This window comes from Spermophilus citellus (genome assembly GCF_964194105.1).
Source record: "Spermophilus citellus genome assembly, chromosome: 4".
In the NCBI taxonomy this organism is placed as follows: domain Eukaryota; kingdom Metazoa; phylum Chordata; class Mammalia; order Rodentia; family Sciuridae; genus Spermophilus; species Spermophilus citellus.
The window spans coordinates 112,337,283-112,351,454 of NC_138185.1; positions in this window are offsets into that span (position 1 = coordinate 112,337,283).

The window sequence follows — 14,172 nt, forward strand, 5'->3', positions numbered from 1 at the left end:
GGTAACCTCACAAGGACCACAGAGAAGGGAAAGGGGGCTGAATTAACTTCCTACTGCTGCCTTATCAAATTACCACAAACCTAATAGCTTTGAACAGCTCAGATTTATTGTCTTACAACTCAGGAGGTCTGAAATCTCAAATGGGTCAGGGCTGAGAGCCTTCTCCGGGCTCTGGAGAACCCTTTCTCAGCCTTTAATGCCAACCATCTTCAATATGTCTCTGACCTCAACGTCCGTTCTTACGCGTTGTCTGAGGCTCCTGACCTCCTCTTACGAGGACCTGTGATGACACTGGCCCACTCAAGTAACCCAGGACCATCTCCCCATCCCCTCATCCTTAATTTAATCACAGCAGCAAAGACCCTTTTGTAAAGTAACACAGTCACAAATTCCAAGGATTAGGACAGGGACATCTTTGGGAAGCCATTATTCAGGGAAGAAGAGGAGTAGGGCCAGGGGAGGGCAGTAATTTGCTCCCAAGTGGAGCTGTCCCCTCACCTCTGAAGTTCTGGAACTTTCTATACTCAGTGTGACCTGATCTTCCTAAAGGTGACATCCTTGCTCTACCAGGGCTATCTCTTCACCAGATTCATTTCTTATTCACCTCCCCCTTCCACACACACACAGCTTGGGGCAATTTATGGGAATCCAGGACCTGTGCCAAGAGATTCCCACTCCCAGCTGGGTCTCACCCGCTGGCTAGGATAGAGCTCCTGCAAGCCAGTGGCCAAGCTTGGTTGTGGTTGTGGTTGTTACATCACACAACATGCCTGGCACAGCATTTTATAAGTGAGGAGAGAGAAAAGGGAGGAGGCAAAGAGGAGGGAGGCGCTGCTCCCCCAGCCCTGGCACAGGCCTGTAGGAGATCCCCCTTCCCCCTCAGGCCCCAGCCCTGCCCCTCCCCCAGCTCAGGCGACCTCCTTCCCCTAGGTGATGAGACATCCAAGAGGACATTGCCCACAGGCAGGTGTTCAAGCAAAGTCGTGGGACAATCATGCCCTGGTTGCCACTGAGCCACCAGTGCCCTATTTTCTATTTAGTAGAACCTGGAACCAGGAAAGGGGTAAAGTCCAGCCTCTTGGAATTCTGCTGGGAGGGGAAAGTGAGGGAGGTGAGGGCAGCTCATATAGAATGGTGAGGGGTTCAGCAACTGGGTCTTATTCAGAAGGCAGGGGGATGGCCTGGATGACTCTCAAGATCCCTACCATCTCTGTTCATTACCACGCTGTCCTCAACCTTGTAAATCTCTCTCCAGCTTCGTTGAGTCCTTCAGCCTTAAAGCCTCCCAGAGTAGTTGGCCATAGATTTTGATTATACAACAGCACATACTTCTTATTACTAAAAAACAAACAAACAAACAAAACATTCAGGAAAGCATAAATCAGCAGGAAAATATGATACCCAGCTGGGTATGGCAGTGCACACCTGTAATCCCAGTAGCTCAGGAAGCTGAATTAGGAGGATTATGAGTCGAGGCCAGCCTCAGCAATTTAGCAAGGCCCTAAGCAACTTAGTGAGACCTTGTCTCTAAATAAAAAATGAAAAGGTCTGGGGATGTGGCTCAATGATTAAGTACCCCTGGGTTTAATCCCTTGTGTGTGTGTGTGTGTGTGTGTGTATATATATATATATATATATATATATATATATATATATATATATATATATATATATAATATCATAATATATATATTATGATATTATGGAAAAAAACAGGATACAAAATTGTGTAATTTCAAGCATGTTAAAAATAAGTGTGATTGAGTGAAATGAGACTTCTTTATATATATAAATATATATATCATATATATATATATATAAAGCTCACAATCCAGATACCTGGAGAGAACCATGGTTAATATGTTAGCCTATTTCCTTCTAGCCCTTTTATTTATCTATTTGTTTATTTATCTTGCAGTACTGGGGCTAGAACCCAGGGCCTTGCATATGCTAGGCAAGTACTTATTACTGAGATACAGCCCCAGCTCTTTCTATTTTTTTTATTTTAAGACAGGCTCTTGCTAAGCTGCCCAGCTGGCTTCTAGCTTGCCATCTACCTGCCTTGGCCTTCTTAACAGCTAGGGTTTTAGCTGTTTGCCATCTGGTCAACTCTTCTAGTCTTTTTTCTATGCATATATATTTGTAAATTCTGGGACAGGGTTCTTCCTGGGCTCTCCCACTACCTCCAGGTGCTTTGTCCCCTGGGGCATGACTGCTTCTCACCCTCCACAAGTGGCTCTTTGTGAGGGGGGCTGCTTCAGTACTGCCTCTCCCTGCAACCAGGGACAGCCTGCAGTTACCTGGACCTGAGGGAAGGTGTCAGACCTTCTCCAGGTGTTTTAGAATTAGAGTCCCATTTGGAGGGCAGCTGGCGGAGGAGGTGGCTCCTGAGGCGCTGTGGATTTTCACAGGTCTCCTGTATTGCTTTCTCTTCCCTCTTCCTGTGCCACCTCTGGATTTTTACCTTCCCCAGATGTCCAGCCTGCCCCCTTCTGGGAACCACCTCTGTTCCTGAAACTATGGAGAGACTCTTGAATCCCCCCTGGGCCTCCCACATCTCCTAGCCTATGGGTTTCAATGGTCTCATCTTTCCTCCACCACTGCCAGTTGCTACAGAAGAGGGGCGCAGGGGAAGAGGGGGTTCTCAGGAGCAGGGCTGGAAGGTCTTCTCCTTAAACTCTAGCCATAAGCCCAAGAGTGCATCTAAAATAAGATATAGCTCACTATCCAAAGACTAATGTCTTCCAGGAAAAAAAAAAAACAAAACTATGTGACCCACATAAGACATTAATATTTCTCCTATTAACTGTACGCATAATTCTATTTCCTATGAGCAAATACTCTGACCTTATTAGCCCAAGAGAACATTTACTTCCTCTCTCTGTCCAAGGCTGGATGACAAGACATCCTTCATTAACTTGACAAAAAAGCATATTGCACTCAAGTTGCCAAACCTTTTAATCGTTTGGAAGGGAAATAGGAGTGGGTGAGGGATGGCAGAGAGGGCAGGGTGAGAAATCTCATTTCACTCAATCACACTTATTTTTAACATGCTTGAAATTACACAATTTTGTATCCTGGTTTTTTTTTTCCATAATATCATAAGCATTTCCTGAAGTTTTTGAAGACTCCACACCCTGTCTTATATAAGCACTGTTTTAAATGAATGTAAAACATTCCATTGGAAAGCACAGCCATGGTTCTAGAGTCATTTTTAGGAAGAGAGAGTCCTAAAGGCCGGAAGATCCAATATATTTCTGCAAAGAAAAAACCTTAAGAGCCCCAAGAGCCAGCTTAGTAAGGGCTGGGGACTTTCCAAATAAATCGCTAATAGGAAACCACTTACATCAGATGATTGGAAATATCACTGTAGATTGTCAAAGCTGTGTGCAGAAGGCATTGAGGCCAGCCCTGCCTGTAACCACATAGAGTCAAATGACATTGTAGAAGGAGTTAAGGTAAAGTCTAAAGCCAGATACAAAAGATACAGCATCTATCTGGCTGGAGGATATAGCTCAGTGGCATAGTGTTTGCTTAGCAAGTGTGAGGCCCTGGGTATGATCTCCAGTACCAGCAGAGGGAAAGGCTACAGTATCTGGGTTATTGTGCCTGCAGCTGTCAGACTACTCAATGGAGTGGAACTGAAGACATTTTATCTGGGACACTCACAGGCAGCTGTTTTACTAGACATAATCAGACAGGATTGAAGTAGCAGATTTCTAATGTTGAACTCTGACAGTCAGTGAGATTGTGTAGTTGTATAGCCCTGACTACACATTAAAAAAAGAAAGCAAATGGCAAAGATTTATTGCAACTGATTAAAGAATAAGATTTCACTTCTTCTGTTTTTCTTCACTCAGGATAGCCTCAGAGAGAAAAAGCCCTCTACTCAATTTCTGTAGCTTAGGGAACCCCCCAAAACCTTTCTGGAGGCAGGAGGTGGACTGTCTTAGGTTCCCCAGCCTCTGTCCCCAGAAGTTAGGAATCTATGTTCCTTGGTCAGGACTTTGCAGGAAACACTGGCATATTGACAATTCTACAGAGCATTTTATATCACCAGTTTCTTTGGTTTTGTTTCATTTTGTTTTGTTGAACAAATCTTATCTTCAGGTTTCATCAAGGGGAGTTGGTTAATAGGACAGAAATTTTTAAAGGACAAGGAACTTAATTTCTGCCTGTCACAGATCTTCTTAAAAGTTGACAGTTATCTGCTGCGGACCTTCAAAGGAGGGGTAAGCAGTTTATTGCCTCACTTGGACTCCCTATGACTCTCCTAGAGGGTGCAGCCAAACAGATGTGACTTGGAAACTGGCAGAAAGTAAAGAATGGAACAACTCCCTTGTGACAGCACCAGCAGCAGCCACAGCCAGCCTGGAAAGATGTCTCTTCCTCGTGATGTATCCCCACCCCAGCATACCTCTGATCAGCCCTAGACCCAAGGTACATAGGTACCACCTCTACCTATGTCCTGTCCCTCCCCAGCACCAACTCTTCAGTGCAAGAGCCACCTCTTAACCGGTTTACCAGCCCCTGGTCTTTCTGCCTTCTCATTTCCACACCATGGCCAACCCAATCTGTCTAATCTGGGAACTGATATGGAGATGGTATAAAGATAGCGACACCTCCTTCCTTTTCTGGAAATAATCCAAAAGTAAAAAGCAGTTGAGAAATAAAATCACAAGTTCCATTTTTAGTGAAAATATCAGATACCCAAAGCACAAAAGGGGTGAAAGAGTCACCCAAATCAACGGAGCCTCAGCAGAGATATCCCAGGAGGAAGTGGAGCACGGACGCCTGTGGTCAATGTCTGGTGGCTGCAAAACACTCACCTGGAAAGGGAGGGGCATGCGTGGACGTGGAACGCAGACCTCCTTATTTGGAGGGGGTCAGTTACTGATGGCATGAGCTCTGCTGGATTGGGACTAAAGAGGGCATCACCCAGACAAGCTGTTTTTGCAGGAAGTGGTTGTCTCCGTGGCAACGGGAGGAGAGCCGAGCTGTGGCATTGGGCAAAGCCTTACCACTGGCAGGAGAGAATTCAGAGATAAGTGAACTTTCATCAGCCTTGGGTCAAAAGAAAACAAGAAGACAATGTTGGCCTCTCTCACACATGAGGTTCATGGGGAAAATAAAATTTTAAAAAATCCCTTGTGAGGGGCACCTTGGTGCACACTGTAATCCTTGTGGCTGGGAAGGCTGAGGCAGGAGGACTGTAAATTCATAGCCAGCCTCAGCAACTTAGCAAGACCCTGTCTCGAAATGAAAAAGATATAAAAAGGTTTATGGATGTGGCTCAGTGGTTAAGCACCCCTGGGTTTAATCCCTAGTACCAAAAATAAAAAATAAAAATCCCTTGCTTCAGTGATGAGTAATTTATATGAAGATTGGCAAGGAAAAAAAGGGGGGGTGGCAAAATAAGAAAAAAACAAAACTGCAGGTAGAAAAAGATCCAGTAACACATATTTCCTGGAGAAGTAGAAATTTCTAACCAGAAAATTAAGAGAACTTAGCAAAATAATCCCCACCCCCAAAGAAAACACACACTTGAGAGATCTGAGAAGAGGTAATAAAGCAACAGGAGGAAGTGAATCCTGAGCTGGCAGAGGTCGGAGAAGTGGTGGAAGAAAGAGAAAACCATCTCACTTGCATTTTGACAATGAAGCCTACCATCTCGAAAAGAGTACAATGGAGAATAAACATTGTCAAAATCACAGAAAGAGCTAGCAAGAGCAATAAGGAAAGCAAGCACATTAAATGAAATGAAGGACAGATTAGAGAAAGTGACAGGTGTGTATGAAAGGCAAAAAGATTTGTTTGTGTGTGCATTAAGTGTCTCTGAAAGGGCACACAAGAAATTGGGAATGTTGGCTGTTCTCGGGAGGAAAATTGCTTTCAGGGTAGGGTGGAAGGGTGGGAGGAGGGCAGGGGTGGAAGGAAAATGTTTCACTTCCACTTTTTTTTTTCAATTGTAACCTGTATGAATATATTAGCTCATCAAAAAAAAAATTCAAATGAAGCACTCCCACTCCCCTCCATCGCACTTTGTTGAAAACACTTTCATTGCTCTCATTGCTCTTTGGATAGAAAGTGCATATCTCAAAATGGCTCATCAGTAGGGTGATCATAGAATTTATTGGCCAACAGGACATCTGAGGTTGAAAGAAGGAGCTACAGAAGGAAACCAGGACTAAGGTGGCTGTGATCTGGCCCTGGCTTCCCTCACCAGCCTCACCCCACCTTCCAGCCCTCAGCTCCCACCTAGCCATCCTGACTCCAGGCAGCTGCCTTGATCCTTCCAGACTCTCCCCCCAAGCTGCTTCTTCAGGACAACACTCTTCTGCCCCCAAGTCCCTCTGACACCTAAATTTTGGCTTATTCTTCATATTCTTTGGGTCCCAATTTCTCTCCCAGTGTTTGCATAGTTCATGAACTCTAAAATGCACCTCCCCCTGTATTTTTTTACAACTCTGATATTGGAATAGGTCTTACACTCCATGGTGTGTCACCATTCAATCAGCAGCAGTTGTCTTAATGATTCATAAATGAATGGGACATCGTCCAACAGAAGGCAGATTCAATGACCTGTGTTATCACACTGTACCCTAAAGCCAGTTCCATGACTTTTCACCAACTGGGGGATCTCCAAGGACAAGACTATGTTATTTTTTTACAAAATTCCCAGGGGCACTTGCTGGAAACCAGTAGTTATACAATGAATGTTTTCTGAATGTATATAAATAAAGCATATAGCTTTACTAACTTCACTGAAAACATTGCAGTTCTCTATCAAGATCCTAGAGCTTAACTAACTCTACAAGACTTAAATGAAGCAGAAAATGTTAGGGAAAAAAAAGTCATCTAGGGGTAGGGGAACTTCTCCTAGATATTTCTGAACATTGTTTTCTCCTAAGCAGGTCTGTTTTTCTAAGGGCCTTCAGATCTCCAAATGTCCAAACTTGATGACTGAAAGAAATCAAATTCCATATAGAATGAATATTTAGGTTTCTAACACTAGGACTTTAGATCTATACAGGGAAATAAAATACAAGTATTTTGTATATGTATGTATATCTGCTTTAGGGGAGAGGCCTAGGTAAAAGTTATTTTAAGAAGTGCTCTAGTTGATTCCCATGATCTTGGATGCCTAGGCTATAGCAGAGGTTTGGAACTTTGGCTGCATGGTAGAACCACATAGAGAGTTTTGAAAACATTTATTACCCAGCCTCCTCCCCTATAAATTCTGATTGCATACATCCACATGCGTCCTAAGCATTTGTCTTCATTTAAAGTTCACTGGATAATGGTCGTTGCCGCAGTCTTGGCTGGGCACAAGATCACGAGCCACTCACAGCTTTGTAGATTCAAACAGCAATTCTTTATTCCCGAACTCACACCGGCCTCTACACACATGTTCTGGGGAAATCCCAGTTCTGCCGCACAATTCACGTCCCAAATACTTTCTCAATTCCACGAGAACTCAACGGGAACTCAGGCAGCAGGATACGCCCTATTCCCAGCAGCAATAACCTTAAACCTGGAATTTCCCTAAACCCAGATTGTCTTAAACTGGGAACTCCTTAAACCCAAATTATCCTAAACCGGGATACTTCCTAAAACCTGCAGGATACACCCTAAACCTGGATCCACCCTCGTCCTTGAGCAGGGTCACCTTTCTCAAACACACATGCAATGTCACAGCGAATTTCCAAGGCAAGTCCATTTAACATGGGGTACGCTGGCAAGGAAATTTCGATGCGTCATTCCTACTTGGCAATGGCCCTCAGCAGGTAGTGGGCAGTCAGGCTGAGAACCCAGGGCCCCACAACCTCTGGGATGGTTGGAGATCAGAATTTGGAACTTGCTGCCTCTTATATCCAGGAATCAGGCATCAGGCTCCTATGTACAGCTGCCTACTCATGTTCAAGATGAAATGTCTTCAAATCCAGTAACTCACCTAGTTCTGGTGCCTTCTGCATCTGGTTTATGCATTCACCTTGGCTCCTCCTAGGATGGTTCCAGTGCAGAATCAAGTCTGAGAGGCAACCCCCACTGTAACATTCCAGCTAGATCTGGCCTCAAAACTGCCTATGTGCAGCTGTGACAACCTGGAGCAATACTTCCCATCACCTACCACAAGCCATTCTCCATTAGCAAATACTTTGGAAAGTCCCCAGGGTATCATTTCCGTTAGTGACTTCATTTTGAAATTTCATCAAGCCTACCAGGTGCTATATGCGCGCCTCTGTATGCACACACCTTAAAGAAAGCAAGTGTTTTCCTCCTCCTCTAGCTCAAATTTTTCTAAAATCACTTCACTTGGTCTCTAAGGAACATTTGAAAGAGATGAGAAGATTGGAGCTGCAGAACACCTGGTATGAACAGTGCCAGCATTTTTTTCCTGTGACCAGTCCCTGAAGTCCCTGGTACTCTGAGACATTGTACCTTAACAGGACACAATAGGAGCTTCTTCCCAAGGTCATGGGGTGCTGTGGAAAGTATCCAAGCTCCACACTCCAGTTGGAGCTGTGTGACTTCTGTGAGCCTTTGTCTCTCTGTCAGTATTTGGGTGAGGACTGGAGGTGATTTAACTAAAGCAATAAGTAGGGCACGGTGCACGTAGTAGGTGGCTATGATTGCTATTACCTCCCCTCTGCCTTTCGGTATTTCTCTTCCAGAGAAATGCTTATACTGGATATTTTTTTTTTAATGTCATTGCTCAATGAGCTAGAAAAGGCAGCCCTGCTGATTAGAATGCTGGTTTGCAGGAAACAGAGTAGTGGTGTTGACATTTGCAGAAAGCTTTCTAGCTAAACTTTAAACACTGCAGATCTAATCCTGCTGGCTTCGCCTGTTAGTGATATTTCTATGGCTTTAATGGACACACCAGTTCCCTCAGGGAAAGGGCAGGATAATTGGTTTCCTTTAGGGTTCCAGCAAAATCAGGTGGACACCAAATCCCTTTGAGCATGAAGGAAACAAATGTGTATTGAGCGTTACCTGTCTCCTGTACATAGGAGGTGCTCAATAAGTGCTGACAAACTGAATTCTGTGAAAGAATGAATTTACTGCAGAGGCCAGAGTGGACTGCATTGTTCTTCCATACTAATTGTTTGCTGTGGATAATTGGCTAATTTCAGATATCAATGTCTTTATTTGAGCACAGTGGTGTGTCAGGTCCCATGCTAGTTCTGGGGACATAACTAAACAAAACAGACAAGGTCTTTCTGCCTTCTGAGACCTCAGTGCAGAGAGAGGGACAGGGCGGAAACAGGAATATAGTGTGACAAGTCCCATGACAATGAAAGCCCTGGAGACCTCACCAGCCTGGCGGGGCCACTGGAACCCAGAAGCAGGAAGATGCGTCGGCAGTGGGAAGGCAGGTTGCTCTAGAAGTTAGCAGGAAGGAGGATGGGAGAGCTGTCAGCCCTCAAAGGAACTGGAAACAGGCTAGTAGAACTGGTGCTGGGAAAGGTAGGGGGCAAGTGAGAGGGGGAGACCCCCACCAGCTTTGCCAACCTTGCCTGGTGGTAGACAGGCAGGTTAGTGCACCCCAAGGCACAAGCAAAATGTTCTGCTATTGCTTTTAAAAATACTTAGTGAGGAAATCAGCTCTTTAGTAAAGAGTATGGCTTTAATTTTAAATTACACCCACAGAGATGATGGGTCTATGCATTCAGGGCTGGTGAAGTTCTCCATCAGTCTCCACCGGTAGCTCCTTAAAAGCAACCAGAGCTACTGAAGCAAGTAGGTGGTAAACAAATAAAACAAACAAAATATCCAGCATGGCTTTCTCTGTCTCTGTCTCATCTGGTTCAAGGGGAAGCTGGTTCGCTAATGCTGATGGCTGTGGAGATGGACCTGTGGTGCAACCTCTTTCAACTTTTCCACCAGTCTCCTGGGAGGACCGGGAAAGAGTTGGGTACTTGGTTCTGTCTGGGAGCTTGTGCCTGAGAGCCTGAGATCTGGGGTCTGTCACGTCTGGCCTGAGTCCAGGCTTCTCCCCTCACCCCACTCTCCTTCTCCAGGGAGGTTCAGGCAGGGTTGTGGCCCTGAAGCTGGATCTCAGGGTAGGGGTCCCTCTTCCCCACTGCTGGCAGCCACTTCCCCACTGCTAGGACCTTTTAGGGGTGCAAGCTGGCCTGATCCTCTGGTTGCCGCCCCCTCCAGTCTCATCTGTGCCCAGGGCTTGATTCTTCCTTAGGCTTTTTATGTAAAACCTGCCTGGCCCCAAGGAGCCTGGAGATTCCTGGCGGGGTGCTGCTGCCTGGCTGAGTGGGCATTGCCAGTGCCCCGACACCCACCCTACTCCAGGCTCACCATTATTTTCCCTTCACTTGCCTGGCGACCCCCAGCCCACCACCGCTCTGCACAGCACCCCAGCCCTTAGGTTGTAGACACCCCCCCACCCCTGCTGGCGCTCACACCCCCATGTCAAATCAGGCTTTTCCCATCCTGCAGGCACCTATGCCCCAAAGAGGTGGCTCCTTCTCCTTCTCCTTAAAGTAAGGTGCCTGCAGTCACCATGACTCGGTGAGTTGTACAATCCTGTCTACTATCCTTCTTCCTTCCACCTTGTCAGCCTGCCTGCCTGCCCCTCTTTCTCTTTTTATGATTTTCCCTTGTTTATCACAGAGAATGCACAAATCCCTTTTCATTGTAAGACATGGAGACAATACATGAGATTTCAAAGCAAACTGAAAAATCACATTGCCACTCCTCACCCCCAATTCCATTTCCCTCCTCAGGGGCAAAACCACCTAGCAGTTTGGTATACATGTTCCTCACATTTGCACCCATATGAATATACACATCTGGGGATATACAATATGGGTGTACCACATGTAAGTATATATGTACAAGTACATATAACTTTGTATTTTTATTTAGTTGGGATGGTACCACAAGTGTCTCTATTTTCATGTACTAACATGTACTGCCAATAACATAACATACATGTTCTTTGCACTATAGCACATCCATAACTGTGGATTTATTGTGGTTTATAATGTCCTGTTATTGACATTTTTGGTGTTTCTAATTTTTTTTTTTGCTATTACAAGGAAGTGGTGACTATTGTAGTTATATCTTGTTGTCCAACTCATTACCCTCAAACTTAGAGGTTTAACACTATTATAAATATTCATTATTGCTCGCAATTTTTTTTTTCAGTAGTGGGGATTGAACCTGGGGCCTATGCATGCTAGGCAAACACTCTGCCAGTGAGCCACATCCCCAGTCCTGGATCACAAATTTTGCCAGCCAGGAATTTGAGATCTGCTTGGCTGGTGGGTTGTGGCTCAGCATTTTTCATGAGGTTGCAGCTGATGCAGGTGGGTCTGCAGTCACTGAGTTTGCCAAGGGCAGAGGATCTACTTCCTCACAGGGCTGGCCAGTGGGTGTTGGGTGTTTGCTGTTGGTGGGAGGCCTCATCCCCCCACCCCCGGGTCTTCCATAAAGCTGATGGAGTACCTCCACAACATGGTGGCTGGCTTCCCTCAGGGCCATTCAAGAGAGAGCAAAGTAGAAACGGCAGTGCCTCTCTGATCCAGCCACAGAACTCCACCTTGTCACCTCCAACTCCTCTAGTCATTAGAAGCGAGTCACTAAGTCCAGTCCTTTTGAGGGAAGAAGGTCAAAGGATTTTTTAACATGTCCAGTATAATCCTTCTACAGAATCTTTGTGTGCTTGTGTGACTATTTCCTCAGGATAGGTTTCTAGAAGTGGAATTGCTGGGTTAAGTGACATAGACAAAAATTATGAAAATTAAAAGTGTCTATGTCAGAAATTATTCATTCCTCCTATCCCCTATCCATTCACTCTCTTTTTAAAATAATGAATCTCCTGAGTTTTAGCTGGGCAAGGTAAAAAATGTGTTTTCCAGCCTCTCTAGCTGCTAGGTGGGTGAATGAAACTAAGTTCTGGCCAATGGGAAGTATAATGGGTGCTCAGTACCCCTGGAGTCCTGCATCCATGAACTCAACCAAGAGCAGACAGAAAATATTCAGGGGGAAAACTGTATCTGTTCTGAGTGAAGTGTGGATTGTATTCCTTGACATTATTTCCTAAACAATACAGCATTACAACCATCTACTTAGCATTTATATTGTATTAGGTGTTATAGACAATCTAGAGAAAATTCAAAGGATATAGATTATATGCAAATATTATACCATTTTATATGAGGGAGTATATGACATCCCTGGTATCCTCTGATTTGGATCTTCAAGGTCCAGAACAGTCCTGTGCAGGTGCTTGCCTAGCTAGTGTGAAGCAGCCCTGAAGCTTCTGCTATCCTTCCCCTGTCCCCATGGATAAGCAGTTGTGAACAGATGTGGTGGTGAGAGCCAGCTAATTCCAGGGGGTGCTAGAAACACCCTGATGATAGTGTTGCAGCACTTATAAAAATACTTTTATTCCTGGATAACCTTGTGGGATAGAGCCATCCTTCTTCCCAGAACTTTCTACGGGCTTAGACTTTAATGTTAAAAACAAAAACCTCACCAATCTATTTTGTTTAGGCCACTGTTATTTACAGATGACTTGCCCTCTAGAAAGGCCTTACCAACAATGTATGAGTATCCATTTTCCTCCTTGCCCACGCTGTATCTCACCAATTTTTATAAATTTACTAATCTGCTGGGCTCCCTCTTCACTTATGATTTTTTTTGGGGGGGTAGGAGACCAAGATTGAATCCAGGGGCACTTAACCACTAAGCCACATCCCCAGTCTCCCCCAACAAACACACACTTTTTTTTCTTTCTTATTGTGAGACAGGGTCTTGCTAAGTTGCTGAGACTGGCTTGGAACTTGTGATACTCCTGCCTCAGCCTCCTGAGCCACTGGGATTACAGGCTTGTGCCGCTGTACCTGGCCACTTATGACTTTATAATCTCCTTCATGTGCTGCTGTACCCAATGCTAGGGGCAGGCTGAAGGACAGTCTGATGAAATTTTTAAAAAAGAAACCAACCATAATCTGTGTTAGTAGAAAGCACAGCAGTCTATTTAGACTGTTGCTTTGGGGAGAGAGACTCCTCTAGCTAAGATGGTGCACAGCACCGCTGAAAGGCTCTGCAGAGATGCGGGCTTGCATGCAAAGGCCTCCCAGCCTGCCCAGGATGTGGAAGGACACAGTCACTCAGATGACTGCCCAGTGGGTGGAGCTGACTCAGGGACCTGGAGGAGGGAGTAGGATGGGTGTTGGCGGGGGGAACAGTTAGCCTCCCAAGTCAGGGGCTCACAGATTCCTTAAGCTGCTCTGGTGAGAAGCAGGGAGAAGGGATGGAAATATCCAGAAGGGATGGCAAATGGCTGAGAGTGGGATTGCTCCATTGATCCCCTTCCTGCCACCTTCTGTGTTGACTTCTGCACGGAGTGTCCTGTGTGAGCCCAGGCACTGTCTGTGGGGTTGGGATCCCTGAAAAACTGTATGGTACACGACGATGTCGACAGCATGGGCTTTGGTCCCCTCACCTGGAGAGTGACTCCAGGGGCAGGAGTGCAGGCCACTGTGAGGACAGAGGAAGTGAAGCCTGCCTGGTGCCTGGTGCCTGGGTCACCAGATCCTCTGTGAAGGCAGATGTCTTATTCAAGAAAGCTGTGGAGGGGAGACCATCCCCCAACCCCACTTCCTTCCTGGGCCCTCTGTCCCCTCATTGGTAACTCTCATAAACTTATTTTAATGCCCACCCCACCCCCAGAAAGCAACCTGCTTTAGTAAAAGATCGTATAAACTCCTTCTTACTGAGGTGGGAGGGCAGTTGGATGCCCTCGTTTTCCTGGTGCACTGGTACCTGAGTGGGGCCGTGCTGTGTTGGATTAAACGAGAGGAACAAAAATCTAATTATGAAATTCCAGGCATCATCAAAGCCAAGTGGAAAGCATGCAGGCCAGTTGGGGGTGCTTCACGGATGCTATTGAAGTCATAATTTTGAGGGAGCTGCCCGAGTCTCCTCCACTTCTCCCCCTTCCATTTGCTCGTCTCTCTTTGCTCCCCTTTCCCCCTCCTCTCCCCTCTCCTCTCTTTCCTCTGTCTTTTCCTTGCCCAAACGGCCATCTGAGTCCCTGATGATTCAATTTGATTACGTTACCATAGGCAGGTGTGTGTCTTGTTTAGTCACATTAAAAATAAATCACTTGGCTACACACAGTCGATACATCAATCTGTTACT